At 44.9% G+C, this 24,412-nt stretch overlaps 1 protein-coding gene across 6 annotated transcripts in view; it reads right to left on the reverse strand.

The window, feature by feature from the left end:
- Window positions 1-24,412, reverse strand: part of CAMTA1 (calmodulin binding transcription activator 1) — an 898,980-nt gene that overhangs the window by 369,264 nt on the left and 505,304 nt on the right. The window lies entirely within an intron of this gene.

Here is a 24,412-nt window from a genome sequence, read left to right on the forward strand (position 1 = left end):
GAGCCAAAGCCTTAGAAACTGTATTCAAGTTATGAACTGGCTGCTGCTCTCATGGCCTCAGGAACATAAACCAAACAGAAACATGGGTTCTGGGCCCTGCCACTGCCCTTTTCTCTCTTCCTGGATGGGCCCTGGGAGCTATCGCTCGAAGCAAGATGTGAAAGGCGGCTTCTGTTTCCTTGGGACACACGTGGGGACCCAGGAGGATGGATGAGCGAAGGACCTGGCTCTGGGAGCTCCGTGGACCAGGCCCAGCACTGAGCCTGGACGGGACGCTCCCAGCCACCCTGCCTTCCTCGGGACACGAAACGTGGAAATGTGCTCATTCCAGGCCCTCGCCCTGGCTGTGTCCACCTCAGCCTCTCTGCTGGTCACTTTTCAACAGAACTTTCTGCACCTCTTCACCGCTCCCAAGTAGTTTATGTAAGGAGCCCCGTGCCTGTGAATTAATTGGCTTTTTCTGGGTTCACGTGCTTATGCTAACAAGGCTGGTTCCCCCATGACAGGTATTCAAGCCAGAGCCCCACCAGGCAGCTCTGGGCTGCGTGGATGGCCCAGGCCTCTGCCCTGACACTCACACACACACACACACACACACACACTCATGTTCCGGCAGAGCTACCCAACCCCACCTGGGGCTTCACCGGGGACCAGCTGGGCTCACCCGCCTTCCTGGGAACCAAACCACCCAAGTATCCCCACCCAATACCCAGTCCAGGTGGGCAGTGGCCAGGCGGACGGTGGGAGCGGCCACTCCAGACAACAATCCGGGTCTTTGTTGTGTGTCCTTGTGGGACAATGAATGAAGAAACATCACAGGTGCTTCGCAGAGGGCTGCTTCTTGGGCAGGAAGGCCCCGTTATCAGAATCAGTGAGCCAGTGGTTACATTTTAATTAATTTGATAAATAATTATGCCTTTGAGACACTCAATCCGCCTTACAGGTGCTCTTTTCCACCACCGAGAGATTAATCTTATTTAGTCACATTTTACTTATTACGCAAACCCGTGTCTGCATCTAAAATACCAAGGTTGCCGAGGTCTTGTTTTCCGCATCATCTGTGAACACATCTACCTCCCCTGACTGGCAGAATTCCTGCACCCCGAGTCCACCTGGCAGCCTCCCCCCGGACGTACATGTGGTGCGAGCTGTCATCCTCTCTGAATCCAAATCCTGGCTTCTCTCTGCCTCTGTGTGAAAGCCCGGCCTTGGTTCCCTCCCCAGAGCCAGATGTTTATGACACTCAGGTGCAGGGTCGTCTTTTTATCTAAAGTACCAGGAAGCTTCAAGCTGGAGCCCAGCTCAAGGGCATCGGGCTGGCGATGAGCAAAGCTGAAAGCACGCAGCTGTTCTGATGGGCGTCTCAGGGACCGTCAGCGTCCCAAGGAACTGACAGGTGGCTGCTGGGTACACTGTGATTTAACCTACATGTTTACTTTGATAAACACGCTGATAGGAACATGCTGCCTATAGATTTCAGTCCTCGGGAAAAGAAAGAGGCTTCCGTTTCCAAAGATATGGATTCCCAGCATTGCCTGCCTCAGCCCTCAGCTCTGCAGAGCAAACCAGGACTGCACTAAAAGTCTGAGATCTAACTCCCTTCGAACTTATTGGGAACTTTCACAGCAAAAATCAAAACAAAACCCCGGAAGGGCTGCCTCGGGGCTGACTTGCCCCAGCCTCCATGTCGGTCTCTTGTGCTGTGGGCGACTGATGCCCTTCTCATCCACAGGGCTCGGGTCCAGTCAAATCATGGCAGGTGCATCTCAGAGCCTGGATTCCATTGAAAAGATGGTTTGTCCTAAAGGGAGCTGTACGAGCTTCAGCAAGCAGATTCATCAGCCTAAATTGTCTGCGGAGTGCAAAATCCAAGCTTCCTCCTAAAACACCCTATGACATGTTCTAGTTAGGAGTGAGCGTCCCGAATTCCAGATGCCAGGTGATAAGAATTCCTGATGCATTGCTTTCAAAGCAGTTGGTTTTATGGTTTGGCGGGGCTGGCTCGAAGGTTCTGCTGGGCTTCATTTGCATAGTGAATGACAGCGGAGGAAAAAGCACTGGGGGGCCTCAGACACGCTTAGCCTCTTCCATCTCTGCTGCCAGTTACAGGTCATTTTAAACTAACATCTGGTGAAAGTACTTTTAAACCGTATCTGTAGCTTTAATTAGGGATCTCCCGGGAATCTCAGGGGAGAAAAAAAAGAGAGACATCCCCAGGGGAAGATTAAGACATTGGCAGTTTCACCGATGCAAAGCCCCGGAAGCTGCCTTGGCCCGATTTTATTATACTGTATGATCCACTGTGATAAGGGGGTCCTTTGTACAAGAGGATCTTAATATTAGCTAGATGCTGGGATAAGCAGAAATTCTGTTTCCACACCCGAAAGAACCTATTGCCTCCAGAAAGTAGCTTCTGTGTCCCAAGATCCAAGAGGGGTTTCCCTTACATAAGCAGCCACAGAAACCAAATCTGTCCCTAAAATGCCCCCAAGGAGTTGAGGTCACTTTGGACTCTCTTGCCAAGAGCATGTGCTACAAGGAACCAGTCAAGAGGCTTCTCTGCCCTGCTAGGGAGGTTGATTTTCCCCCTTTTTCAGTAAGGACAATTCTTAAATGGTACCTCATTAAATAAAACAGGTTTTATCTTCCATACTGGCCAATGAGAATTAACATTCTCCTTACACATGTTCATTTCTTTCAGCGATGTTTGAGATCTAAGTTACTATTTTAAAATTCCACAAACTCTCAGGGATGTATATTTTAAACTGAAATAAAAATGGCCTTTCCCCTTCTTTCTACTTGCCTGGCTAAATGGCATGCTTCACTTACATCAGGCTGTAACCCACTGATGAAAAGAGAAGCTGGTGGGCTAAAGAGAAGGCAACCCTGCCGTTTCGCTGTTTCCATCCCCACCTCCTCTCCTGATTAAAAAAAAAAAAAAAAAAAAAATCCTCCATTTCACTGGAATGCCCATTAAAATGTAAACACACAGAGAGGATTTTGAGTAAGCTACAAAAATGCTTTATTCAAGAGACTGCAAAATGCAAAGCAAATCTAAAGTTGATTTTTCAACCTAGTACATAGTATGTAAATATGCCGTTTTCTCTGTTCCTAAGAGGTAGGCAGAGAGTCTACATATTTATTGGAAAATCTGCACTATGGTGTCGGAGGGCTGTCAAGAACCCCTGCAAGGATGCTGGCCTGGCCTTTTCCCTTTACAGGCTGTCTGTCTGAATCAGACACAAAGAACCTGATGCCTGGGGCTGCCCTCAGCAGGAGCCCCATGCCATTTCTCACTGACAAAATATGGGACATCTGCCCGGAAACCTCCCATGAAAAGGGAATTTCAGAGCAGAAAGAATGGTGTGTTCTATCTGCACCCACTCAGGATGCTCTTTTCCAGGTGTGACCTTGAATGAAGGTGCACCAATGCGATGGCTCAGAGGGTCATCCCCGGGTCTTTTCCTCATTGACAGGAAGGACAAGTGGATTCGACTGGTGCCAATGTCCGCGGCTCGGTAGTTATTGCTGAGAGCCCAGGCTCATGGGGGAAGCTCGTCATCCCATTCAGAGTCAAATTCTGACACGTGGTCGCTATCCCTGTCTGAAAACCGCGAAGAGCGCCACCCTCAAGTCTCCTATCGGTTCAGCTCCAGAAAACTAATTAGCTGTTGGATGCCCCACTGCTGGGATTAAGGGGGATCCTGTTGCTGGTGCCGTTTCAAACAGGCGCAGGAAGAAGTGGTTGAGAAATGAGAGGGGCCAGAGTGTCAAGGTCACAGTACTTGCACCCTCTCGTGGAATCTCCCGGTTCCCTCCAACTCTCCATAGGCTCATGGTCCTCCAAAGGGCTGGCCATGGAGTCCACTGTAAACTTACAAAACACCACGTCAGCTTTCCCCATTCATCATGGAATGGTAAGTTCATGTCCCATGCCGTCAAGGGGGTGACAAGCTGCTAACAGATAACGTGTATGCGTGTATCTATGGATTTGTGCATATCTATATAATCTGTGAGTATATTCTTTATTTTTACTGCCTGCTTTGTTCAGACTGCAGACAGCTCTAAGACCATCAGCAGACTCCTAAATTACAGATCGGCTCACCACGTACACTGTGTCACTCATTAGCTACATCATCTCGCAGCTCCACACAACGATAAATTAAGGAACACAATAGCTGCAGGAAAATTAGGTGAATAATTCTCACGTTAAACTAAAAAGTTAGGGTTGTCTTTAGTTTGTTCCAGGCTGCTCCTAAAACAATTCAGTACCATGAACAGACAAGAGACAGGACCCTAAATTCCAGGGGTACCATCCTTCAGAGCAAGTTAGGTGTGGTTTACATTAATAGAACAGGCTCCCACAAACAGACTTGTATTTATATAGAATGTTGTGACAGCTGTCATTTTACATTAGTCAGAGAAATCGCACAGGACCAGTGTAAGAATTAAATGTGGCAATTTTTTTTGTTTACCGACAAAACATAATAAAAAGAACACAGCCTCCTGGATGACATTCTGGATGACTTTTTTTCCCTCTCTCCCTGAAGTCATTCATAAAATAAACATGTGTTCCCAGTCCTGGCCGGGCTTCTTTATGAGAGTCTCCTGACAATGAACCAGGAAGGATGCGCAGAGCGGGGGCGCCCGAGACCCCAGACCAGCAGCTCCCACGCCAGGCCCTCTCTCTGAGTTCCCATTTGTTGCCCAAACAGCAACCACAAAGCATCATCCCAGCATCTTCCTTGAACTGTGTAGTGAGGACGGAGTTACGGGGTTTCAGGAGGGACATTTACAACGTAGGGAAAGCCAGTCTTCCTGCACAAATGAGTGGGGGAGAGGCATCTAGACCATGAATCCCAAATAGCTCGCGATGTGCTTCCTTCTTGCAGGAGATCTCCAAAAAGCTCCACGGAACCACGCAAACAAGAAAAGAAGGAGGATTGGGGACGGGGATGCTGCTCGTGTAGATTCGGCCTCCCTTGATGGCAACCCGCCCGGTCTGTTGCCAGTGAGAGGGCCAAAGAGGCTGGAGGCCACAGGAGACACTGACCACGGTGTGAGGTCGCCTGTGGTCCTGCCGGGTACACGGTCAGTTCCTTCTGGCTGGTTCTCCAGGGGTGTGCCTAGGGTAGAGGTTCTCAAAGCGTGCATGGCCCGGGCACCCACACTGTCCTCGCAATGTCCCTAAGACGTGATTTGCCTCCAGTGGCCAGCGGTGTTTTCCAGAAGCTGCAGGACACGACGATGAGGTCACTCTCACAGCTCGTGGAAAGTGCAGTGTTGCGTGCTCTTACATTTTAAAATTCCTCCAGTTTTAACTCAATGACAGTGAATATTGATAGAAGTAATACACACATAATCGAAAGCTCTTTGAGATTCTCATTGAATTCAAAGAGTGAGAAGGGGTCCTGAGAGCTGTTTGAGGACCACGGCTGCCATTGGGAGTAGGGGAGCTGGCTGAACCAGCACGGCCAGCGTGGGGGGACCTCACTGAATTTTAACTCTGATCTCATGAGCCAAATACGCTCTGCCTCTCAAGCCCACACCTGTCTCTGGCAGTGCTGGTTGGCGTGACAGGGATGCCACCTCTGCCTGTTCCCCCAGCCCCTGCTTGGCCAGCCTGGTCTGTACAGACAGTCCCTCCATTAAAGAGAGAGAATAAGCATAAGGAAACCTCTCAGCATGTGATGTTTTTCCCTTATAGCTTAACAGCCAATTAGTATGAGTAAATGTGATTGAATAATTTATACTTTCTACTACATATTCACTCATCCTGAGTAATGTCTTCATTTCAAATTCAGGTGTGTGGGACTGGGGTCGTCTTAAATTTGCAAGGAAAGATCTGATTCAATGAGGCAAAATGCCCAAATCCTGTTGGGGTCACTTTGGCTCACGCAGGTACTACTGGTTTCACCTCTGGTCTCAACTCACGTCTGGGCCCAGAGGATCCTCAGAAGACAGTTCACACTTTACCCCCAAGCCAAGGCAGAGGATGCCAAGGGACTAGGGGAGCTTGGGGTAGGGAAGGGACTGGCCTCTTTTGCAGAGTTAGCTGCACCGCGAGTCCTCCTCCTGCCAGCACAGTCGGGACAAGAGTGCACTGGGGTTTGTTCCTATTACCACTGCCCATGTGGCTGTGTGCTGGCCATTTGCTGTTTTAGATCCTCGGTCACTTCACTTTAAAATGGGGATAATACATCTACTTCTGTGAGCTGCTCTTGAAATTGAGTGCCCCTAAAACTGAGTTCTTCTGCTGAGTTTATGATGAACCTCTCTACCCAAAACTTTACTCTCTTTCTTTTCCTGAACCTGTTCCCCTCAAGATGGAGAAGTATCAAAGAAAATGTGGGATTGAACCCATATACAAGCCCCTGGGTCCCTTTCCTTTGAAGTAAAAGGCTTTTGCTTTAGTATCCCAGACCTCCCCTGAGGCTCTAAGTGCTGGCTCAAGAGTTAATGATTAGGTCTAAATATAGGTCTTTAATCCACTTTGAGTTTATTTTTGTGTATGGTGTTAGGGAGCAAGATCTTTTTTGACCCACCTCCTAGAGTAATGAAAATAAAAACAAAAATAAACAAATGGGACCTAATTAAACTTAAAGCTTTTGCACAGCAAAGGAAACCATAAACAAGACAAAAAGACAACCCTCAGAATGGGAGAAAATATTTCCAAATGAAGCAACTGACAAGTGATTAATCTCCAAAATATACAAAGAGCTTATAGAGCTCAATATCAAAACAAAAACAAACAACCCAATCAAAAAATAGGCAGAAGACCTAAATAGACATTTCTCCAAAGAAGACATACAGATGGCCAAGAGGCACATGAAAAGATGCTCAACATCACTAATTATTAGAGAAATGCAAATCAAAACTACAATAAGGTATAACCTCACACCAGCCAGAATGGCTGTCATCAAAAAATCTACAAGCAATAAATTCTGGAGAGGGTATGGAGAAAATGGAACCCTCTTGCACTGTTGGGGGGAATATAAATGGATACAGCCCCTATGGAGAACAGTAGGGAGGTTCCTTAAAAAAACTAAAAATAGAGCTACCATATGACCCAGCAATCCCACTACTGGGCATATACCCAGAGAAGACCATAATTCTAAAAGATACATGCACCCCAACATTCATTGCAGCACTATTTACAATAGCCAGGACATGGAAGCAACCTAAATGTCCATCATCAGATAAAGAAGATGTGGGACATATATACAATGGAATATTACTCAGCCATAAGAAGGAACAAAATTGTGCCATTTGCAGAGACGTGGATGGATCTAGAGACTGTCATACAGAGTGAAATAAGTCAGAAAGAGAAAAACAAATATTATATATTAACGCATATATGTGGAATCTAGAAAAATGGTACAGATGAACCTATTTGCGAAGCAGAAATAGAGACACAGATGTAGAGAACAAACGTATGGACACCAAGGGAGGGATGTGGGGGAGTGGGATGAATTGGGAGATTGGGATTTACATATATACACTACTATATATAAAATAGATACCTAATGAGAACCTACTGTATAGCACAGGGAACTTTACTCAATGCTCTGTGGTGACCTAAGTGGGAAGGAAATACAAAAAAGAGGGGATATGTGTATACATATAGCTGATTCACTTCACTGTACAGCAGAAACTAACACAACATTGTAAAGCAACTATACCTCAATTTAAAAAAAAGTTAGGGCTTCCCTGGTGGCGCAGTGGTTAAGAATCTGCCTGCCAATGCAGGGGACACGGGTTCGAGCCCTGGTCTGGGAGGATCCCACATGCTGCGGAGCAACTAAGCCCGTAAGCCACAACTACTGAGCCTGCGCGTCTGGAGCCTGTGCTCCGCAACGGGAGAAGCCGCGACAGTGAGAGGCCTGCGCACCGCGATGAAGAGTGGCCCCCACTCGCCACAGCTGGAGAAAGCCCTCACACAGAAACGAAGACCCAACACAGCCAAAAATAAAATAAATTTTAAAAAAAAGTTAATGATTAGGAACGTGAAGATGTAGAAACGAAGAATAGCTGTTGGGCGGGGAAATTGGTAACAATTTAGACTATAACTCCGCCACATAGCAGCATCACCAAACTCACAGTACCGTGAAAGATATAAAGGCCTGACACACAGTCCTAATTTGTTTTTACAGGAAGTAGACCCCCACCAGAAGAAAACTGCTGACTGCAAGCACATAGACCCTAGACTGGCTGAAACCAGAAGGCTGATGATGCTTGAAACTTCACCTTGATGCCAACCCATCCTAGAATTGTGCACAAGCTGATGACGCACACTGCAGCCCCATCCCTCACACTGCCTTTAAAACCCCTTCCCTGAAAGCCATAGGGGAGTTCGGGTCTTTTGAGCATGAGCCGCCCATTCTCCTTCCTTGGTGCCTTGCAATAAATGCTGTACTTTCCTTCACCACCATCTGGTGTCAGTGCATTGGCTTTACTGCACGTAGGCAAGTGGACCCAAGTTTGGCTCAGTAACACTCTGAGGGGTAGAGGAGATCTCATGAGCAGAGCCTTGGCCTTGCACTTGACAAACAGTCCACCCAAGGCTCTCTCCTTCTCTTCTTGGCAGGAATGGCCCAAAGCTGATCCTTGTGACCACCAGTCCAATCTCCATGCCTGCTCCCTGCCTAGAAGCCAGAAGAGAAAGGGTGGGGAGGAGGGGAGGAGAGGGCTGGGACACCCCCACCAACAGCCTAAAAACCATTTGTGATGCCTGTTACCTCTGAGCATGGGTCTGGGGGAGGTGGTGGGAGAGACAATTTTTATTACCTATCCTTTTGTACCGTCTGTATTTTTACCAGGTGTGTGTGTATTTTCATAATAAGGTGTGTCTTCATATTGAAATAATCATCATTAAATGAGATTTCATTCCATCGCCTATTAAAGGGACATTTTTGCAAGCCTTGGCATTATAGAACTTCAGTAGCAATGAATTTGGGGTTACGCATGGAAGAGATGGTGCATCCCTTCTGTAATCAAAGGGACCCCCCCCATCCCAATACCATCCCACATATATGGGGTGTTTGTTAGACTTTTTCTGGACGTCTGGTTGTCAGGTTTCAGGGAGGGATGGACCTCTAAGCCCCTTCAGCTCTCAGGTTTGTGACTCTAGAGAGATTAGCCCTGGGAGAAACATGAAGGAGTTTTCCAACTGAGAAAATTAAAGCCTGAGGCAAAACTTTATTGCTAAAAGATGGGACAATTTGGCATCTTAAAGTGGCAAAATTTTAAAAAGCAATCTGAGAATCTTTTGGTTCTAAGTTTGATTTAAAATTTTCAAAGTTCTTTCCACTAATGAAACAGTCTTACAGGCAGGGGAAAAAATGATTAATTATGAACACAACTGCAATGTCCTAATTATTAAAAAACATTAAATTTAATTATTTAGACAATATTTAGTCACAGTTTATGTTCATCTAGGGAAGGAGATTTTAAAACCCCAACATAATTAGAAATTACATTAAGTTATTAATTTAGAGTTCAGGATTTTTTTAAAATAAATTTACTTATTTATTTCTTTATTTTTGGCTGCGTTGGGTCTTTGTTGTTGTGTGCAGGCTTTCTCTAGTTGTGGCGAGCAGGGGCTACTCTTCGTTGCAGTGAGTGGGCTTCTCATTGCAGTGGCTTCTTTTGTTGCAGAGCACAGGCTCTAGGCACACGGGCTTCAGTAGTTGTGGCGCAAGGGCTCAGTACTTGTGGCACACAGGCTTAGTTACTTTGCGGCATGTGAGATCTTCCCGGACCAGGGATTGAACCCGTGTCCCCTGCTCTGGCAGGTGGATTCTCAACCACTGCATCACCAGGGAAGTCCCAAGAGTTCAGGATTTTTTTCAAGATGTTAATTCTACCTGTTTGACTTAACACATCTGCAGCTTAGATTATAGGGAAGATAATCACACTCCTTGGATTTTAAGGGCACATTCAGGAAGGATGGAGATGCATTAAGTGGAGCTAAAGCACTTTGATTTTATCTCTGGTGCAGCTTTTGGGGCACAAGGTCATAAGAAAAAATCACCAAGCACAAGAGGAAACAATTCTCCATAAACAAGAATCAGCACAGACAAAAGAAGTTGAGAATCAGAACTGTAAGGCTCAGATACTGGAATGATCAGAAACAGAATATAAAATTAGTTTATTTAATCTGTTTAAGGAAAGAAATGGGGAGGAATAAAAGTATGAGGAGGGAACAAGAGAATCTCAAAACTGACTAGGCAGATTTGAAGAAAAAGGTAAATAGAACTTCTTGAAATAAAAATACAATCATTAAAAATTTCAAACTCAATGTAAAGGAAATATTAGACAGTCAAAGAGAGAATATCATTTGATATTACTAAGAAGACCAATAGACAGGGAAAATGTTGGAAAAGATGAACTGGAGGTAAAGATGCAGGAAATAGAGTATACTACACATGGTCCAAATCCAAGAGGGAGAGAGAAGGATAAGCCAACAGGAATAACTGAGTTTGAGAATTTTTTAGAACTCAGAAGTTCTGAAAGGCATCCAGCCATCCACAGATTCAAGAAGCCCAATGAATCCGAATCAGTAAAAGCAAAAACAAACCCTTGCCTGGCCCATGGTAGTGAAAACGCAGAACACAAAGAGACCATCTCAGCTGCAGTCGGGAAAAGAGAAATGACAATTAGACCAGCAGCTGATTTCTCAACTGTAACAATAAGCCCCAGGAGACATTGACTAGGATTTTCCTGTGCTGAGAGAAAATAACTGTCCACCGAAAATCATACATCCAACAAAACAATCTTTCAAGAAGGAGGATGAAATGAAGATATTTACAGCGACAGAACAAAAACAAAACCAAACCTGAGGGAGTTCACTACCAACAAGACTACGTTAAGGAATCTTCTCAAGGATGTACTTCAGGAAGAGGACAATGATCCCAGAAGGAAGGTCTGAGACATGAGAATAAACGGTGACAAAGGAAGTGGTAAAACTGAGGGTGAATATGAGCAGTCCCTCCTCCCATATACAAGCTCTGCTCCTCCTCACCTAATCAAGGACATGCCTTAGGCAGTTCTCCCCTCTGTCTCCTATATTATCAATATTTCAGTCTCTACCAGATCATTCCCATTTGTATCCAAACATGCTGTTATTTCTTCCATTAAAAAAAATCTTGTCCCCATGTTTCTGACAGCTACCACCTCATTCTTTTGCTTTCCTTTACAGTCAACCCTACAAACGGTCATCTTCACCTTATTCCTCTCATTTCTCTTCCCCTGGTCTCTCTTAAACCAACTCCAAAAAGACCTTCACCCCCAACATTCCACCAAAGCTATTCTTGCCCATCACCTCCTCAGGGCTGAATCCAGTGGTCAATGCTCGGTCTTCCTGGAGTGTGATCTGGAGGTGGCATTTCACTCCTTCCTCCTTGATATTCTTAGTTCACTTGCCATCAGAACCCTGCCCTCCTCAGTGTCCCTTCCCACCCCATGGTCGCGTATTCTCCACCTGCTCTCCTGTGTCTCGTCTTTCCCTGATGAGCCTCAGGGCTGATCCCGGTATTCTTCTTCCACACTCCCTCTCTCATTGTGTTAGTTTCCTAGGTTGGTTTCATGGTTCTGGAGCCTACAAGTCTGAAGTCAAGGTGTTGGCAGGACTATGCTCTTTCCTAAGGCTTAAGGGAGAACACTTCCTTGTTGCTTCCCAGGTTTTGGTGTTTGCTAGCAATTCTTGATGTTCCTTGGCTTGAAGTTGCATCATTCCAATATCTGTCTCCATCATTTCCCATCCTTCTCCCCTGTGTGTGTGTATCCAATTTTTCCTCTTCTTATAAGGACAATAATCATATTGGCTTTAGGGTCCACCCTAATTCAATATGACCTCATCTTAATTTGATTACATCTGCAAAGGCACTATTTCCAAATAAGGTCACAGGTGCTGGGGTTAGGAGTTGAATATATCCAATCTCATGACAAGAAATACCACCTCCGTGCTGATGTCATACACATTTATATTTTCAGCATGGACTTCCCCCTCAACCCTCCCAAAGGCAGCTCTCTATCAAGCTCATGGAGCTAAAGTTTCTGGACCTCTCTTGTATGTGATTTGTATGTAATTTTGCATTTTCTTCCTTAGAGAAGGCTCTTAAAATTGTATAAGCTTCAGGCCCACAAAACCTGGCTCTACCTTTTAAACTCCAGACTTGGGTATCCAACTGCCTATCTGAGTTTCGAGACATCTCAAATTCAGTATGCCTGAAACAGAATTCCCACTCTTCCCCCGAAACCTGTTCCTCCTACAGTTTCCCTACCTCGGTTGATGGCCACTCCATTCTTCCAGCTGCTCAAGACAAGAACACTCAGAAACATGCTTAATTCTACCCTACACCTGATCCTTGAGGAAATCTATTTGTGCCACCTTCAGATTACACTCACTATTGGACCGCTTATCACTATCTACCTGGCTACACCCTGACCCAAGTCACCACCATGTCTTGCCTGAATTACTACATTAGCCTCCTAACTGGTCCCCCCCCATGCAATGGAATGAATGTTTGTCCCTCCTCCCATTCATATGTTGAAATCCTAAGGCCCAATGTGATGGCATTAGGAGGTAGCGCCTTTGGGAGGTGAATAAGTCATGGGGGTGGAGCCCTCATGAACAGGATTAGTGTCCCTATGAAAGGGACCCCAGAGAGCTCTCTCACTCTATTTCCACCTTGTGATGATACAACAAGAAGTCATCAGTCTGCACCTGGAAGAGGATTCTCACCAGAACCCGACCATGACGACACCCTGCTCTTGAACTTCCAGCCCCCAGAACTGTAAGAAATAAATGTCTGTTGTTTAAAATCCACCCAGTCTGTGGTCTTTTGTTATAGCAGCTCAAACTAACTAAGACATCTCTGTTGATCCTTCTTCCTCCTCTCATGGTCTGTTCTCAACACAGCGGTGGGAGGGATCTTTTAAAATATAAGGCAGACCCCATTGCTGTTACACTCAAAGCCTTCCAGCGGCTCTCCGTTGTGTTCAGGTGTGAAGGAGACAAAGCCCTTACAGTGCACAGCCTACAAGCCCTCTGGGACCTGGCCCTCCACCTCCTCCCTGCTCTCATGTCCTCACTCACTCTGCCCCAGCCATGCCAGCCTCCTTGACGTCTTGAACATGCCAAGCATGCTCTCACCTTAAGACTCTGCACGGCTGTCCCTCCTCCTCTATGTTCCTCCCCCAGGTGGATGTGGCTCCCTCCTCACTCCCTCCAGTCCCAGATCTCACCCCTTTCACTGAGGTCAGCCCTGACCACCCACAGAAACCTGCAGCTTGTGTTCCCAGCCCCCCTTATCCTGTTCTACCATTTTCTCATAGTAGTTATCCCTTTCTAACATCTTATAACATCTGCCCATGGATTATGTTTATTATTTAGAATCTGTCACCCCTCCAGCTAGAATATAAAGTCCATGAGGGTGGAGACCTTTGTCTGTTCCACTCATTATGTATCCCAAGTGCCTAGAACAGTGCCTGACACATCATGGTCAATAAATATCTGTGGAAGGAAAGAATGAAAATACTAGCTGTGAAAGAGATAATGACAGTGATATCTATATTGTGAGATATTAAAAAATCAAGATACAATCAACATCTTTATAGCAAGAACATATGAGTCAGATGGGGAGGGTCTGGGTGGGGGTTGGTCATGGTCGAGTTCCTTGTGTTGTTTCTTGTATTGTTTGGAGGATGATCAAACTAGTGATTAATTTTAGACTCTGTTAAGTTAAATATCTATGTCAAAATTTCTAAGGTAACCATTAAAGAAATAGAAATAAGGAAGACAACTTCCAAACCATAGACTTTTTTTTTAATGGAAAAGGGAAAAACACAAGGCTCAATCCATTGAAAACATGGTAAGAAAAGAGAGAAAAAAGAATCACACACAAAAACCCAGAACAAATGGAAAGTACTAGATGGTAAAAATGAACTCAAACTGATCAATGATCGTAGCCAATATAAACAGACTCAGTTCATAAGTTAAAAGAAGAGATTGTCCGTCTGGATTAAAAATAAAATCTTGCTGTTTAAACCTTGCAGAGCTAAAACGTAACGATATTAAATGATTAAGGTAAGAAGATGGAAAGATATACACCAAGTACCCAAGTACTAATCAAGAAAATAGATAAAATTGACCTTAAAGCCAAAAGCATTCCTAGAGGTAAAGAGGGTCACTACATACTGATGAAATATTCAATTCAAGAGGAAGATTTCATTCCTGAGAAGGTGAACTTGGGGCAAAGATCTGAAGGAGGTGGGGGAGAAACCATGTGGATTTCTGGAGTAAGAGTTTTCTAGGATTTCTATTATGGAAGTCTTTGCCCTCCCCATATATTTGGAAACTTTTAAATACTTCAGGCAAGCCATGAGTCTTATAGAAGAAATAAAATTGAATATCAGATAATATATTGAACTAAGTGACAGTGGAAATGCTCTGATTAAACTTGTGGGTGTGCCTAAAATAGCACTTTGAGGGAAAAAATTATATATTTTTTAAAAATTGAAGAACAGAGGCAGAACACTCTATGACATAAATCACAGCAAGATTCTTTTTGACCCAGCTCCTAGAGAAATGGAAATAAAAACAAAAATAAACAAATGGGACCTAATGAAACTTAAAAGCTTTTGCACAGCAAAGGAAACCATAAACAAGACCAAAAGACAACCCTCAGAATGGGAGAAAATATTTGCAAATGAAGCAACTGACAAAGGATTAATCTCCAAGATTTACAAGCAGCTCATGCAGCTCAATAACAAAAAAACGAACAACCCAATCCAAAAATGGGCAGAAGACCTAAATAGACATTTCTACAAAGAAGATATACAGATTGCCAACAGACACATGAAAGAATGCTCAACATCATTAATCATTAGAGAAATGCAAATCAAAACTACAATGAGATATCATCTCACACCGGTCAGATTGGCCATCATCAAAAAATCTAGAAACAATAAATGCTGGAGAGGGTGTGGAGAAAAGGGAACACTCTTGCACTGTTGGTGGGAATGTAAATTGATACAGCCACTATGGAAAACAGTATGGAGGTTCCTTAAAAAACTACAAATAGAACTACCATACGACCCAGCAATCCCACTACTGGGCATATACCCTGAGAAAACCATAGTTCAAAAAGAGTCATGTACCAAAATGTTCATTGCAGCTCTGTTTACAATAGCCAGGACCTGGAAGCAACCTAAGTGTCCATCATCGGATGAATGGATAAAGAAGATGTGGCACATATATACAATGGAATATTACTCAGCCATAAAAAGAAATGAAATGGAGGTATTTGTAATGAGGTGGATGGAGTTAGAGTCTGTCATACAGAGTGAAGTAAGTCAGAAAGAGAAACACAAATACAGTATGCTAACACATATATATGGAATCTAAGGAAAAAAAAAAAAAAGGCCATGAAGAACCTAGTGGCAAGACGGGAATAAAGACACAGACCTACTAGAGAATGGACTTGAGGATATGGGGAGGGGGAAGGGTGAGATGTGACAGGGTGAGAGAGTGTCATGGACATATATACACTACCAGATGTACAATAGATAGCTAGTGGGAAGCAGCCGCATAGCACAGGGAGATCAGCTTGGTGCTTTGTGACCACCTAGAGGGGTGGGATGGGGAGGGTGGGAGGGAGGGAGATGTGGGAGGGAGGAGATATGGGAACATATGTATATGTGTAGCTGATTCACTTTGTTGTGAAGCGGAAACTAACACACCATTGTAAGGCAATTATACTTCAATAAAGATGTTTTTAAAAAAAAAATTGAAGAACAGGTGGAAAATAATGAGTTAAGTAATAGAAAAAAATTAAAGAGTAAAAACAAAGAAAAAAATTAATCAACACAGAGAGTAGAAGGAAAGAAAAAGGAAGGAAGGAAGGGAGGGAGGGAGGGAGGGGGAAAGAAAGAAAAAGAAAAGAGACTGGAGCTGAAATTTCTGAAGTAGAAAACAAACGTACAACAGAGAGGATCAATGAAGTTAGAAGTTGATTCTTTGAAAAATCTAATATTGACCAAACTCTGGCAATTTTTAGCAAGAGAAAAAGAGGGAAGGTACATTTAAACGATCTTAGGAACAAAACAGGCACAAATGAAATGAGGATTAAAGAGATAGAAGAATGTTATAAACACTTTTATACCACCTAGTTTGAAAATGCAGGTGAAATGGATGAATCACTAGAAAAATGCAAATAACAAAGTGTGACTCAAAAAGAAACAGAAAGGGGCTCTACCATTTACATTCCCCCAGCAGTGTCAGAGCGATCAAATTGGGATTATGGGATGGCATGGCTGTTGCCTCTGATGCTCTGCAGCTAGGACAGGCAAACAACTGCCCAAAGGCGGCCACCTGTGTTTGTAAATAAAGTTTTATTGACACACAGTCACACCCATTCACTTGCTCCTACCTATGGCTGCTTTCACAAAGGCAGAGACTGACTGTATAGCCTGAAGGCCTAAAACATTTACTACCTGTCCCTTTAAGAAAGAGTTTGCTGACCCCTGCTTTACTGGAAGGTAATGAAAAACTGAGGGCAAATAATAGGTGATTGAAAGCCAGGTGTGAAAGCCAGAGAGACTTCTGGTTGCAGTGCAGACTGAGCCCAGGATCTAACAGAGAAGTGACTGAACTGCAGAGCAGGTTAAATGCCCACGAACCCACACTTGTGATACCAGGACCGGGGACCAAGCTGGGAAAATTGGAAACCCTGACATGTGGAAAGGAGGCATCCAGGCAGATGCCCCCAAAGACTTTGATTCTCCAAGACAACTTGGAACCTCCCAAACCTGCAGAAGTGCCCCCTCCTCCCTAGGAAGAGCTGGTGTCTGCTCTGTGCTGGCAAACAATGCAGAGGCCTCAACGCAGGAAATGTTCCCACTTCCCCTACTAAATATTGGGCCGATAACTAGGGTTAAGTAACAGCATAATCCAGGGGGCGTGTGCTGGCCTGATAAGAAAGGAGAGACTGCACCCCGAAGGAACGGCAAGTCCCAGTCAACAAGCACCAGCAGGAAGGAGGAAAGACTTGGTGGATGGATTCTGAGGGTGCTTGGTCAAGGGGGCCTCACCTTAAAGTTGAATAGTGAACACATCGCAGAGCAGAGGGGCTCTCTGCTGAGATCTTATACTCTGGCAAGGACCCGAGGAGATGGTGTAAACTCTCTACTGGGATGGTTCCTAAAAATATTCAAAAAGGGAAGTTTAAATGCCAGGACTGTCGTGGCCGATGGCAGAGGAAAGGATGAAAGGGCCAGAAGAAGCAGATGTACCACCCATGGCCAGAACACCTGCTGATGAGGTTCTTGTGGGAAGAACCACAGGACACACTGTTCTCCAAGGTCACAAGGAAGGTGCCAGTGAGAGGGGGCCGGCATCGCTACAAAGTTCAGCAGTGGCCATGGCTCCTTTGTAGCCAGGACTGGAGGGCTGCCAGAAGGAGAGGCTGTTAGAGAACTTGGCTTGCTGATAGCAGTGGGATGACAGGATGCCAAAGCAGTAGAGGTGACAGTGCTTAGCCACCAGAAACAGGGGTCACAATTATTGAAACAAGCAGCAAGGTCAGAGTGGCAGCCAAAGACTGCAGAGAGTTACAGAGAAGATCGCTAGAACACAGGGCAAGAAAGAGGGGCAGCCGATAAGCTTGCTCAGCAGAGGAAATCAAGGATGAATGCCTGGGAGGTTGAGGGCAGGGCAACTATCCCAATATAAAGTCATAACCCCTTACCTAATTTCTGGACCTGAGCAAATTTTTATACCCGGAACTCCCTGGAAGAAGAGACGGCCAGGTGCCCAAGAGAAAGGACCTTACAATTCCACAGCAAGTATATACACTGGGATGATTCCTCAAGTCCTTCCTACTGCCATTTATTTGGGTATCTGTGCACACACTGCGTATACCCAGAAATTTTAAGGACTGTTAGACACAGGGAAGACTTGAGGCTCAGAGTGATTTGAGTGTCATCGTCATCCTCCTGTTAGAATGGAGGCCTGGTAATAAATGGAATCCTTCCCAAAGCCCACTTACAGTGGGTCCACTGGATCTGTGGATCCATTGGATGATCATTTCCCCCATCCTCAAATGTATAATTGGGATTAACCTACTTGGCAATTGGCACAGCCCACATTGGGTCCTTGGTCTCTGAGGTACAATGAGGGAAGACCAAACAGAAATCTCTGAAATTACTCCCCTCCCCATGCTGACTAAGACAGAAAACCAACAACAATGTCACATCCCATGGGAATGGCAGAGATGAGTGTCATCTTGAAGGATCAAAAGGAAGCAGGGGTGGTGGTCCCCATTATGTCATCACTTAATTCACCGGTGTAGATCCTGCAGAAAACAGATGGATCCTGAAGGATGACTGTTGACTACTGCAAACTCTGAGAGGCAGTCTCACCAATCCACAGCCACCATGCAGATGTCTTTCCTTGAGCAGATTTTACTACAGCCCCAGATACGTGTCATAGGGTGATTGATTTGATGACTAGTCTATCTCAACTCGAAAAGATCAGAAAAAGTTTTCATCTACGTGGAACTGACAACAATATTCATTTACAACAAACAATCAAAAACTGAGCAAACTGGGAATAGAAGACAATTCCCTCACTCTGATAAAAAAAATGCATTCTGAAACCTTAGAGCAAATATCATAATTAAGGATGACTTACTGGAAGCTGTCCTTCTGATATCAGGAGCAAGACATAGATGCCCACAATCACCATTTCTATTTGATATTGTACTGGAGGTCCTAGCCAGTGTAATAAGTCAAGAAAAAGAAATCAAAGGTATAAAGATCATAAAGGAAGAAATAGAACATTCATTATTTGCAGATGACATGATTATATATGTAGAAATACAAAAGATTCAGATTAGCTATTAGATTGAAAAAAAGAATTTAGCAAGGATACTGCACACAAAGTCAACATACAGAAATGAATTGCATTTCTCTATATTAGCAACCATAAAATACAAAACAAAAATTTTGGAAGATAAGATTTAGTGTATCATCAAAAATATCAACTCTCTGAGAATAAATCTAGCAAAAGATGCACAAAACTTTATACTTTGTTTTAAGACCATTGAGGGCAAGGGCCTTATTTTGCTTACTGCTGAATCTCCCCAGCACTTGGAACATGCCTGGAACATAATGGGTGCTCAATAAAGATTTGCTGAATGAATGAATGAATGAATGAACAAACAAATGTATGTGTATTCCCATTATATTTTCCCTCTTTACTATCTAATACTCATCTTTCCTTCAGATCTTCATGTAAATGTCACTTCTTCAGATAAATCTTCTATCATCCCTGTACTGCATTAGGTCCTCATGTTTTCATAATTTCTCTTTTGAAGTGCCCACCACAATTGCACTTAAGTAATTAATTGTGTAACTGTTCAATGTCTACCTTCCCCACTAAAATGTAGATTCCACGAGGACAGGAAATGTACTTGGTATAAGAAGATGACCCCCAAATATTCTTTAATTTAATGAATCAAAATTCCTTGCAATTCAATAAGGTCTTTGAGGCTCTTCAACTGTCCATTTCTACCCATCCAGCACACATGACTTCATGCTGCCTTCATCTTTTCCTAGTTTTCCCTACCAAATGCTTCTTCACCAGTCACTACTCATTCATCCATCCATTCAGCAAATACATTCTGAGACACCTGCATGTGCCAGGCACTGTACCAGGACCTAGGGATGGAGCAGGAAATAAGGCTCGAGCAGGTAAAGCACCGGAGGGCTGGCTTTCATTGGTAGTAGGTGCGGCCATTGAATAACAATAAGAAAAATCTTGGCTGCAGAAGAGAAGGGTTCTCCTTTTTTACAACATTTTTTGCAATCCCCCAAAATAGCTCAGGAAAAACACTCCTCTGCTATTTGTCACATCCAATAATCCTCTCCCATGGAATTCCAATTTGGTGGCTCCCTCGGCTGAGTAGTCATCGAAGGAAACCCCATTAATACAGTCAGAGCTTGTAGTAGCTGTGATTCATTTAATACCAAAATGGAGGAGAAAAATCAATAATACTTATCTCTGGTCACACTACATTTTTCTTTAACCAAGGTAAGTGTCTCTCATAAATATCCCCCCAAGATGGTAGCGAAACTCACTAACCTCCCCCTCTCCATTAAGTCTGCCCAATGTTGTATTTCATTCAGGATATACTGACCACCCCCCAGGAGAGGCTCCCAGCCCAGTTGTCACTGACCGAGTTCACATCCCCCAGTGAAGCCTTGACTGACCCACTCAACACGGGGAAGCCGGGAAACTATGTGTGCCACTGGTACAGAATTGTGCTTCCCTGTGATGATGCAGTGCAACTTCTGCCTCATTGGGAGGAACACAGCCTGTTCTTTGAGCAGCAGTAAATTCTGAGCAGGGAGGCACTCCCTGGCGTAGCCTGGGAGCACTGGGCTCTGACGTTGACTTTGCAGAAGGTCTTTTTCTTCTTCCTTTCAACCATGCTAGCTCCACACCTGCCCATTTCCCCCAGGGCTTCCTCCCACCCCATGACAGGCATGTGGCTCACTAGCAAGTAGGGCCTTAGTGGTAGGAAGGGCCCCTATGAGCAAAGCTCTGGCCTCTCCCCAGGGCTTTAAAAGGATCAAGAAATGTGCCCAAAGCAGGCAGGGACAGAGACAAATCAGTGATACTTAGTTCTGGTTACAATATATTCTTCTATAAGCAAAATAAGCACCTCTCATAAATACTCCCTATATTCTTCTATAAGCAAAATAAGCATCTCTCATAAATACTCCCAAAAGTGTCATGAAACCCTTTGCCTCCCTGTTCAGTTGCCCAATGTTGTGCTCCATTCAGGACACATCAGTCAACCACCCAGGAGAGGCACCCAGCCGACCAGCCACTAACCAAGAACATGGGCTCAGATACGACATCTGCCCTATAAATGTCATTTGGCTCAACTGCTTCCAGCCTTTGCCATCTCCTCCACCTCCTGTGTTTGAAAGCATCCAAGCATGATGAAGACACACTGGCAAAGAGTTGTTTCCAGCTCATTTTAAAACACCTTTGACTGGGCAGTCTCTGAGCTAGCAATGTGAGCAAACCTGTAACCGGTTTCCTGTGCGTCAGGCACCACGTTAAGTGTTTACGTGTATTCATTCATTTAACCCTCAGTGATACTGTCATTCCATTTTGCAGATGAGTATAGGCTGCTACAGAGAGGTTAAGTAACTTCCTTAAGGTCACAGAGACCAATCTGAGGTTATTCACTCTTTCAACAGGTACAGCCAACAGCTACGCTCAGCATCCCCAAGGTTCTAGGCCCAGGCTCAGAGATTGGGAAAGCAGAGTGACCAGCCACCCTGAGGTCAGCTTTCATGGGCCAAACACCTCCTCGGAACCCACCTTGGCCCCCTTTCTCCTCTCACAGGCCCGTTGTTATCTTTTCCCAATCACAAGCCTTCCTTCCCTGTGCCCCCAGACAAAGGGGTCCTTCCCTTCCCACAGGATCGGTCCCCAGGAGGGAGAAGGGGGCCGCGCTCCGCACAGAAGGATGCATGACCAGTTCCAGGAACAGGGTCACATCTTGATCATTTGTTTCTCTACCAGCTTTCTCACCTCCAGTGACAGCATGGAATCTGCCAGAGTTGGGGCCCCACACAGCAGGCAGTGAGCAACTGATTCTCTTTCCCTCTTCCCAGCTCTTTCACAAGCTGATGCTCCCTCGGTTATTTGGGGGTTACCCTTACTTTTCCTTGGGTCTCATCTGAGAGGCCACCTCCTCTGAGACTTTCCCTGATTCCCCCAGGAGGCCTGACAGCAGCTTTCCCCTGTGCTCTCCTGGCACACACTCCCGTCCTCACTGCAGCTGCTCTGTTACAGGGTGTCTGTCAGTTATCTGCCCACCTCCTCTCCAATGGTGAACTCCTTGAGAACAAGGGGCCATGCCTTTCAGTTCTGTATCCACCAGCCTAGCAGAATGCCTGGCATAAAAAGGTCTGTGACTGAGGGCTTCCCTGGTGGCGCAGTGGTTGAGAATCTGCCTGCCAATGCAGGATTCGAGCCCTGGTCTGGGAAGATCCCACATGTCGCGGAGCAACTAGGCCCGTGAGCCACAATTGCTGAGCCTGCGCGTCTGGAGCCTGTGCTCCGCAACAAGAGAGGCCGCGATAGTGAGAGGCCCGCGCACCGCGATGAAGAGTGGCCCCCGCTTGCCGCAACTAGAGAAAGCCCTCGCACAGAAACGAAGACCCAACACAGCTATAAATAAATAAAATTTTAAAAAAAAGGTCTGTGACTGAATGAATGAACAGAATTGTTGTTAATATTTAGAAGTAATAGTAAAGCCACAAAGGGCTCTATAAAAGGTGTAAGCAATAATAACCAAAGTAACAATAATAGACACCACGTATTGAGTACTTTTTGTGTGTTAGACCTTATGCTAAATACTTCACAGGTATTATCTCATTTAATCATTCATACCCAGACAAAAATCCTGAGCTGACAACAGAGATAAACTGTCTGCAGCTCCAAGTCCTGAAGGTCCCCATCTTGGGCAGCTTGGAGTCCTAGGGTGTGTGGGTAGATTCAACTTGAACCTTGGCCCCAGTGCTGCTCTGTAAGTCAGCAGCTGCTGATTGCTTTCCAGGAGAGGGAGCAATGACATTGAACCTTCGAGCATCTTCTTATTCCCTCTTTGTGCTCAATGACACCCATCACTGACCCACAGGTCCAAAACCCCTTCAACATCCTCGCCCTTGGCCTCTCTTTCTCTGAATCTAATCATTCCTCTTATAGATGTCTCAAGGTCGTGTCTGCCCTTCAGCTAGAGAGAGTCTCAGGATGATTGAAACTTGGGGATGCTCTCTGGGACTTGGAAGGAGGGCTAGGTTCCCTGGGGGTCAGATCTCAGAGGTACAGCAAAGTACTTTAGGCTTTCTGGGAGTGCGCCTGGACCTCAGTCCCATAAGTGTAGAATTGGGAGTGGTGTAGAATTAGTTATATCCCAGAGGGAGAAATATGTAACTGTTAGAAATGTGAAAGGTTTGTCAATAGCACACTGTATCAGCTACCTAAATTGTGAAACCTAAGTCAGGATTCCATTTGCTCTATGATAATTTAAAAGCACAACTCTCTTTCTTTCTCACTCTTCCCTTTTTCACTTCACTCACAGCTTATTCATTCATTTGGTTAAGAATTATTGGGAGCAAACGTCTAAAAGACACCTGGGTGCCATGATTAAAAGAAACAACAATGCCTTATCTGGAAATTTTGGTTGAGGACCATGGACAGCACCATAAACTATGCGGACCATGGACAGCGCAGCGCCGCGGATACACACTACCCCTGTGCACAGACCAGCCCCCCAGGTCCCTGTCTGGTCCTGGGAGCTGTAGTCTTTGACCCAGATAGGGTTCCGTCCAGGGAGCACCAGGGTCGGCCATCCTCTCCAGAGCTGGCACACAAGGAGCTGCTGTTGGGAAAGCCTTCTGTTGAAGCACTTTGGCTTCCAGTACAGGAAGAGCTGCCATACACGTGGAGAGGAACAGATTCATGGGGGTCCCAACTAGAGAACAGCACCAAGGGACACACGCAACTAGAAGGCAGATGCCAGGATCTACGCTGTCCATCCCTGGGAATGGATCCCTCCCAAGAGAACAAGCTTCTTGTCCTTGCAAATAATCCCCTCTCAGGAATATTTGGGTTCATTGCCCAGCCTGCCCTGAGTGGGAGTTCATATTCCCGACCAAAAAAATGCCTTCAGAGCATGGAACACTTTAATTAAGTGGTCATTTGTTGTCTCCAACAGCTCTCTCTGCCCTCATATGATTCCCTGCCCTGCTTCCTAACTGCCTACCCGAGAATGACGGATGGCTTCAGCTAAGCAGCTCACCTTCCCAGCCCGTCTTTCTGTTTTTTCATATTTATTGTCTCCCCACATACTTCTTCCCTAGCACATCAGGTTAAATTTATTTTAAAAAATTGTAAGGACATCTAAGATTCTTGAGGGCAATTTGATAATGTGTATCAAAATGAGCCTACCCAAACTCTGGTTATAATAATATGGAGTAAATATGATATTATCCCCCTCAATTCAAACTCTAAGCTTGGTATACAGAAAATATCTCCACTCTCCTATAATAGTGTCTGAAGAAGGGCTGCCCAATGCAAGAAGATCCAACAGGGTTAAGGGAAGATGCTTAAAGAGGATGTCTTCAACTGCAGGTCAGGCAAAGCCTGCAGAGTTTAATTCATCACAACAGAGAGCATATGCCCTGAGGTGCAAAACCAATCTACTTATGTTTGGGACAAAGGAAACAGGATAACAGACTGGCATCAGAGAACTGCCAGGATTTAAGGTTGGTCCAGAGAATTGGATGTGGGAGAAGGTCAGAGAAGAGGATAGAAGACATTGAA

Source organism: Eubalaena glacialis, chromosome 3 (assembly GCF_028564815.1).
Source record: "Eubalaena glacialis isolate mEubGla1 chromosome 3, mEubGla1.1.hap2.+ XY, whole genome shotgun sequence".
Classification (NCBI taxonomy): Eukaryota; Metazoa; Chordata; class Mammalia; order Artiodactyla; family Balaenidae; genus Eubalaena; species Eubalaena glacialis.